The sequence below is a fragment of the Rhododendron vialii genome, chromosome 2a, assembly GCF_030253575.1.
Source record: "Rhododendron vialii isolate Sample 1 chromosome 2a, ASM3025357v1".
NCBI lineage: Eukaryota > Viridiplantae > Streptophyta > Magnoliopsida > Ericales > Ericaceae > Rhododendron > Rhododendron vialii.
In genome coordinates this window covers 16,647,002-16,655,907 of record NC_080558.1, presented here as the reverse complement: position 1 = coordinate 16,655,907, position 8,906 = coordinate 16,647,002, and the positions used below count along the sequence as shown (strand labels likewise).

General features: G+C 38.4%; 1 long non-coding RNA gene across 1 annotated transcript; it reads left to right on the top strand.

The window, feature by feature from the left end:
- Window positions 1–4,185: 4,185 nt before the first annotated feature.
- LOC131310973 (uncharacterized) lies at window positions 4,186–6,560 on the top strand. The gene is made up of 2 exons (XR_009195355.1): window positions 4,186–4,308; window positions 6,243–6,560. It is a non-coding gene; the product is annotated as an uncharacterized LOC131310973 (long non-coding RNA).
- Window positions 6,561–8,906: the final 2,346 nt, after the last annotated feature.

Genomic DNA, 8,906 nt, shown 5'->3' with positions numbered 1-8,906 from the left:
CCAAAAAGATGTTCGCGCGCGAGGTGGCTCAAGGACTGAGCGGGCGTGCCAAGACTTGTCGCGTCTAACGTAAAGGGCTGAGTGTCCTTTTTCTGACTTCTAGATCTGATATGGCGATAGTACTACAACCTAAGGGCTGGATTGCAGTGAGGTCCGTGGATTTGCCTCTTCATGCGAGGACTTAATAATTTTCTAACCATGTAGGAAAGAAAGTAACAGCGTAGAATTACTTTACTATATCGTAATAATAAAGTAAGGGATGAAGAGAGATATGAATAACTTTATTATGTTTCGTAATAATAAAGTTGGGGTACAAGAGAGATAGAAACCCGAATTACTTGGTGGAGTAATTGAGTGAGGGTGAGAAAATAGAGATAGTTGCTTCGCTGGGAAGACTTTGGTTTTAAGCGTTGAGCTTGATTGGTGTGGGAACCCTTTTTTCTTCTTGAGTTCCTTTATTTATAGGCCACGGCTTCTTGTGAGTTTGCATGGGAATGGATTTCCTGCCCTTTCTCCTCATAATGACAAGTGTCCCATGTATCTTCTCATCATGGGATCATGGGCGGTTGAGAGGAGTTGATAAAAGTGAATATCAATTTATCCATGTGTGAAACCTTGATCATGGGTGGTTAAGAGAATAATGGGCCATGTCTTTCTCCCCCACTTCCTATTTTCATGGGCAGTTTGGCAAGTAATGGGCCATGTCATCCCATTTCCCGTGGGTAGCAAACTTCCAGCCATTTGACTCGGTCAAAATGGCTTTCATCAGGCAATCAACTTCCTCTTTCCTTTCCACTTTTCATGGGCCACTTGGGTAATGGGCCATTTAATTAAATTAAATGGCCTACTAACATATTTAGCCCATATCAACACTTGGGCCAGCCGAATTCTTTTACAAATTGGCCCAAAACCTCCAAACTCGAGCCCGAACCAAATTAAAATTAATTGGGCCCAGTCAACATGGGTTTGGCCCATTAATTTTAACCCAATTCATCTCTATTTTTTGGCCCAATTTAATTAAAAGATAATTAAATAGCCTTCCAACACTTGCCCAGGACTGGGTGCCAAAAATGGGTGTAAACACACTACAAGAAATCAGTCTTTTTGCGACGAATTTTTTAGCGAGGATTTCTATTTCCTCGCTAAAGGAAGAGTTTTGGCGAGGAAATTACTGTTTCCTCGCTAATGGTGTTTTTTTTGCGTGGAAGACATATTTTCCTCGCTATTTAGTTGTCGCTAAAGAGTATTTGCGACGAAGTTTTAAAATTCCTCGCTAATTGTTGTCGCAAAAAACGTGGCGGGAATTTTTTATGTAGGCGGGAAAAATGAATTTGCGAGGAAATAAAAAATTTTGTCGCCAAAAGGCTGTAGTTTTTTTTTTGCGTGAAACTGTTTTGGACGTTAAAGTGGTAGACATTTTGCGAGGAATTATGTTTCTTGCAAAAATATTAGTTATTTGCAAGGAAATAAAGAATTGGTCGCTAAAGACATATACTTACTTTTTGCAGGAAATTGTGTTCCTCGCTAACTTACTTTTTGAGGGGAATTATGTTCCTCGCTAAAAATCTAAAGTTACTTTTTAAGTCCCACAAACCCACCTCCAAGGACACCTCAGTAGGTTCATAACTGGGAACTACCCCTTAAAAGGAAAGGCATTTTCGACTCCCTAGTTTCTAGACAACCAAACCAAATAAAGCAAGTTAGAGGATCATTTATATGCTACGTCAGGCTAAAATTGACAGAAAATGGTAGAAAATAAAGGGAAAAAACAGGGGTACTCTGCAATTAAAAAGCAATCTTAGAATCAAAATTGGGTTCCGGGCGAAACCAAATAGATGAAGAAGAATCACCCAGAAATAAGAAGATAAGAAAAAAAAAAGGGTTTCTTTTCACTGCCAAATCCGAAAAATCCAGCCCTAAATTGCAAGTTCTAAGCATCAATTGCAAGGAGTTCAAAGTTCCAGCCATTGGCCGAAATATCCCCTGTCAAGAAACCAAGGTAACGCCTCCACTCTCTCTTGCACCGAACTCTGCCATATCCCTTCTCTTTTCTCACGTCTTCTCATCACCCAATCGTTAAACCACCCATCTCTCACAAAACCCTCATCCCACTGCCCTAACCAGTCCAGAAATCAAACCCTAACCCCCTTCCAAAATCTGTCCGAAACCAGCACCCCCATGGCTCGTTTTGCATCTTTCCTCAGCGAAACCACCGAAAACCCTGCTACCTAGGGCTTATCGATCTACTCCCTCTCCAGAGACCTGGAACATAGTGTAAGGCATCTCTCTCTCTCTCTCTCTCTCTCTCTCTCTCTCTCTCTCTCTCTCTCTCTCTCCTCCCTTCGATTTCTCCCCTTATGCCATTGTTTGCAGCTATGTGTTTTACAATATATTATAGTATATACTTGCCCATTAGCTGAACTGTTTCGTTTCATGTTTTTAAAAAATACTTTTTCTATACAAATTAGCAAAATCTAGTAAATTAATACTAGATCTTCTTGGTTTCTGTTAGTTGACAACATAGAAAAGACAAAAAGGAAGAGCAAAAGCACTTGATTGGGACTCTCTCTCTCTCTCTCTCTCTCTCTCTCTCTCTCTCTCTCTCTCTCTCCCCCCCCCCCCCCCCCCCCCCCCCGTCATTTAGTTCATAGCAAGCCCTAATTAGAGTCCTCATTGTAGTCTAGCTTTAGGAATTCAATTTAATTTAGGGCTTTTGACTCCTGTTACCCAATAATTTATAGCTCTAATTGGCAATTGGTTCTGTAAAATAAAAAGAAACATGCTAATAGGAAAAAAATCCTAGTGGAAGTCAAGTTTTTAGTTTAAAATTAATCACACTTTGTATATAGAATTACCTACTTATTTATTACTTAGTTTATTTGGTGATTTCTTTTGAAACCCAAAACAATTCCGTTGGATCCCAATTATTTGGTGCTTTCACATGCTCAACATGATACTTCACGTGTTTTTTCTTGATTAGTAGTCTTATCCTTGGATTGTCATTCCCAATATAGAATAATAGTGGTTCTTTCTTAATTACCAAGTCCACATTATGTATTGCACATATTTAATGACCATCCCTTTACACAAAGTCTAAAATATGGACTACTTTCTATACTTCTTAATAAAGAGGTTAATAAAGTAGCTTTTACTTTCCACATATGTTTTGTGTGGGGGGCTAGACGGGTTTATGAGGCTCTAAGTTTCTGAAGCAGTTTGGTTAGGTTTTCGTGAGCTTTTCGTTATGAATTAGGTTCTTTTTTTGGCTAGTAGGTTGCTGTTAGTTTGATTGGAGTTTTCTGGATTTTGTCAAAACCATTTGAGTCTGTATTGTTCATTTTTCATTTGGGTACGGGAGAGAGTTTTTATTTTATCTTGTCTAGGCACTCCGCCCGGTGAATGAAGAAATGTTGAGAAGCTCATGCCTTGAATGATGCTCGAATTTTGTATGAAGAAGGTATATGCATTCATGTGCATTTAGTGTAATGATTTTCCATGCATCACTTCTAATTTCGTGTCTAATCTTTAACAGAATAATCACGTTTTTAACTCTTAAGTTATTAGCGCTCTTTGTTTGCTTTTGTGGGTGATGGAAATTTTTTTATAAGGCTTAGAGTGGTGGCTGGCCTTGGTTTGAAAGAGCAAAAATTTTTCTAAGGCAAAAAATGAACAGAAGGCTATGCTAGCGGAGCACCTTAGTAGCGCGCTACCACTTGTATGCGCCCTAAGGGTGCTAGGGCTCTTCGGTGGCGCTATTCAAGGTGTTTTTGATTTTTGATTTAATTTTAATGCCTAAGTTTGAATGGCGCTCGCAGAGCGCCTTAGCAGCGCGCTAGCACTAGCTCGCGTGCTAAGAGCGCCCCAGCAGCGCGCTAGCACCCCGGCGTGTTGCTTTCTCTTTGGCTAGCTCTAGATTTGTACCAGCACATATATAAGCATATTTTTCACTCTTTTAGGGCACCCACTCTTGTATTAGCCCACTTTAGAGAGAGAAAATCAATTTCACTCAGATCCCTTGTGTGGTTATGCATTTGAGATGATCTAAATTGAGTATTTGATCATCCTTTGTCATCCTAGAGAAATACTCTAATATTCAATGTATTCTCTCTAGGTTGATTTGTTTTTCACAAAAACTTCATCTCTTTTTTAAATCCATACATTGTTGCCTAGGACTCTACATGGCCGGATGATTCCAAAGTCGGCTTGACCCGGAGATCGAGGTGGTGAACTTGTGGTGGCTATGGAATCAAGAAGGGGCTCGGAGAGCTATATCAAAGAGTGGAGTTAGGTGTCACAAGAGGCTTGTGGGTAATTCCTAATTTGTATTCTCTTTGTAAACCTTTTGATTTATAGCATTTTGGTAGATTAGGCTGTGGTTTTATGCTTAGGTGAGTTTACCCTAAGTAGTTTCCACGTATCTCCTTGCGTTCGAGTTCTTTAGTTTTATTGCTATTGTCTTTAGTTGTTGAATTGATAGAATAGCATGGAACTTGGTTAATGATTAAAATAGGAAACTGCATGAATTTTTAATTGATCGTCTTATTTTTAGGCTATGGTTGGCTATCTTTTTGGAGGCTTTCTTATTAATATTGTAGTTTTCTTTCAGTTCATAACGGCTTAAGATGGATAGGAGTTGGATGGAAATTCGTAATAGAAGGCACCCTTTGTATATTGAAGGAGTCAAAGAATTTATCAAATTTGTGATTGATCATATGCCACCTAGTGAAACTCTCATTTGGTGTCCATGTATAAGATGCAACAATTTCAACAAGATGACTCCTGATGAAGCTGAAGAACATAAGTATGCGTGGGGGTAGTGGTGGCGTATAATCGATGGGTTTATCATGGGGAAGAATTTGATCAAGAAAACAATGGTGATGATACATAATTTCCTATTCCTTGCTTTTGCTATTGATATTGTTATAGACTTGCAATTTTGCAAAAAATAGTGATGATACATAGTTTTATTTGTTCACTACTTGGAGGTTCGAACGTATAATTGTGGTATACACTGCACATTAGATTGAGATATACACTGCATATTAATTATGAAATGTTTTGATCTTAGAGTTTGAAAAACATAAATGGCTGGGTAATCAAACTCTGTATTTGATAACCCTTGTTCTACATAAAAGCTAGCGATTAACAGGTCCAAAGAGGTAACTCCTCTTTGAAGCCCATGTCTACATAAACTGGTAATTGATAAGCTATGGTATTAAGGCTTGTTGAGTAGGGTTGGTTGGTTTTATGACTTGATCATGTGTCTTCTGACTTAAACTGAGCACGCAGTAGCTTGTGTGTAATGAACCGAATTTATGTCCCTCTATCTCACTAGTTTAGGTAATAATCAGCAAGCTAGCTCAACAAAAGAGCCTTCGCTCCATGATTGAAATTAGCGGCTGGCCTTCACCTTGATGCAGCCTTATTGATGCACGAGAGCTGGTACTTTGAGACCAAGTGTTGAACTGTTGTTAAATTCCTCAAGTATTTGGACTGTTGTTAAGAGAACGGTTTTAGAACAACTCATTATAGTTTTTTTATTTTTATTGGCAAAAGATGAAATTTTATTAAAAAGGGAAAAGGGGATCCAACCAAAAGTTGGAAGATACATCTCAAGGGCAGAGCCCAAAACACCCAAAGGTCTACAAGGGTCCAACAGACAATATTACAAGACAGCACAACCCCGTACCCAACAAAAACAGAAAAGCCCAATACACCTAATCCGGTCCAACCACAGAGCGGCCCACCCAAACCAACACCCAAAACCCTAAGAGCTATACACTCCGCCGCCGCACAAAACACCGGAATACCAGCCTCGCCGTTAAGCCTAGCCGGCCCCTCCTAGATGTAGAGACCGGCGGGGGAAACCGGCCTACGACGACAAAGAATACAGCACTCAAAGCAAGGGTGCACACCACCACCAACAGCCCCATCCGAACCCCAGCACCACTGGAGAAACCAAACAGCAGTACCAAAGCGGAATGATGAACCGCCAACCCCGCTCCCGGAGGACAACTCAGAATGGCCGCCGACCGGACTTTGGCACACAAAACGACCTGAGCAACTCATTATAGTTAATGTCATCCGGTTAAGGACTATTGCTGCTTGATTTCTTGTGGGCTCCGTCCGGTCACAATCTACTTGCTAACTAGTTGGGATACTCATGTTTAGTAGTATGATAAATTCATTTTTAAATCATGACTATAATTTGTAAAGCTCTTTATTGTGTTCTGTATATGCAGATTGCTCAACAATCGATGGTGATCATTTGGTGCATGGAGATACAATATTGGAGTAGGAGATCGGAGTTGAAAAATGTTTTGGAGGACAAAACTGCTATTTGCCTTGGTGTTTGAATTTGCACTATAGTAAGACAGTGCATGTTTTGTCCAGTTAGTAGGTGCTGGTTTTGAGGTACATTGAACTGGATTTGTCATACCAAGTGGAATGGGATAAGTAGCTATTGGTTAATGTCATGTACTGACCTCCTTTTTGTTATATGAAGTGGAATGGCATTAGTACTTGGTTTTGTGTATCAATTGGAATTAGAGTATTGATCACTTGTTTTGGATATGAATTAGTGTACCCTATGTTGAACGGACACGGATACAGACATGGGATATGGCAATTTTAAAAAAAATAGGGATACAGACATGGTGGGAACACGCTACATGTATAAATTAATAAAAAAATGAATATATAATTTTTTTAATGAACCATTGTATATGCTAATTATCGAATTGAAATTCATAAAGTGTCCTCGGCGTGTCCCCAACCATGTCTCCCACGTGTCCCCTATCAAAAATAATAAAAATTATTGGACACGACACTCTTTTGGAGTGTCGGTACTTCATAGAGTGTACCAATTGAAATTAGCTATTATTCATTGATTGAAGAGGGTTTTTTTCTCACAGAATGGTGGTGCTTGGGTGCCAAACATGGGTCTGTGGGAGGGCTAAGAGTTTCTCTTTTCAACTCCCGACTACGGGGAGGGCTAAGAGACAAATTGGTTATGCAACCAGCTTTGAATGGCTGGGTATTGATGTTTGGTTATAATTACCCCTGATGAAAATGTTGTGTTTTGCTGCCTAGTTCATGAGGGCATCTTTCTGCTACTGGATGACCACATCTGATTTTTGGAATGAGGCCTTGAAGAGATTTTCTGCTTTAAGAGGATTGTTACTGCAGTTTTGTGTCTAATGGAGTGGAATACTAATTGATGCATAAGCAGTGAAAGTATATCAAGTGGGGGTCATGCGGCTGGATGAGTTTTGGTTGCTGTTATAATGTGCCGTACCTGCGGCTAAATTTCAATGCTGATGAGGGATATGGTTACACTGCTCCATTTGTTTCCTTGTTGCTGGTGATGTTTACTCTGAGTATGAAGCTGATTTTGATCTCAAGAATACCATGTTTCTGTTTTTGTTGTTGGGCCATGGATATTGCTGGTCATGGATTAAAGATTCACATGATTGTTGGTATCCTGTAAGATCGTGACTATTCGGTTTGATGTTAGGGTGATGCCACTCTTCCTTTTGTGGCTTCATCCAAAGTTTCGTTGGGTGTTTTTTCTTTTCTTTTGGCCTTCTTTTTTGCTTCAAGGTTCTTCGTGTAGCTTGAGTTTTGGTCACCTCGATGTACCTTTTGTCGAGTTTCTAATAAAATTTTGTTGCTTATCAAAAAACATGGGTCTGGTTTTAGACCAAAAAAAAACAAGAAAAAACAAAGCAATGCCATCCATCACTTGAACACAGTTTTCCTAACCATCACTGCCTAATTGTGATAACTTTGTTTGATATTATTGCAAATTTTACTCGCTAAAAGCCTAATTGTGGTAACTTTGTTTTATACTAACAATAAAAACATTTTGCAAGGAAATGTGATGGTTGCCAAAAAAAAAAACATGAGTTGAAAAGAGAAACTCTTAGCCCTCCCCGTGACCCTTGGTAGTTTTATACTATTGTTGCTTTTTTTTAAAATAAATGTCATTATATCTTAGTTTTGCAAAAAAAAAAAAAAATCATAATAATATTATATTTTAAATAATATTTCAAGGTTTTGTGAAATTGGATTAATTAAATCATTTATTACAGTTAATCATGTATTTGTTAGACACTTGACTGGATGAGAAATATAATTTTTCAATAAATTCACATCCCGATGAAGGGACTATTAATACCTAATCGAGCCAAAAATTTACATGAATGGTTTAATCAACATGCATAACAAAATCAACGATCTCGATTGTCATGATTATGTCGCGACCATGTGGTTATTGTACGTCAACAATTGAACAAGACTTTGTTTACTATAAATTGCATCCCGATGAAGGGGCTTTCTAAACTTTATTGAGTCAAAAATTTACATGATTGCTATAATCAATAAGCCCAACGATATCAACGATCTCGATCGTCATGATTGTGTCATGGTCGCGTGGCTACTATACATTCAACTACTGCACAATATTTAGTTTACTATCAAATAAGTTGAACGTATAGATTATAAAGATCATTGTCAAGTCTATTTTTTATAATGGTCGATCTAAACTGTTAGGATTTCACCTTTTACTGATAACATCATTTCTACTAAAATTCGAGATCATCGAATATTGATAATCACATGATCAGAAGACATTAATGCGTTTGGGGGCATTAAAGTCTTTATGATGCATCACTTGAGCCCACAACGAGGTCTTTTTTTGCCATCCGAGCCATTTATCATTTTTAAATAATATGAATTAAAATTTTTTTGCACCAGCACGAAGTTAATCACCTATCGTTAGATGTTTGATCTAATGAAACGTATCGTTTTATTAATGAATTTGTATCCCGATCGATGAAGCGGTTTATTGAACTCGATTGAGCCAAAAATTTATGTGACTGATTTCATCATCAAACACAGTGAAA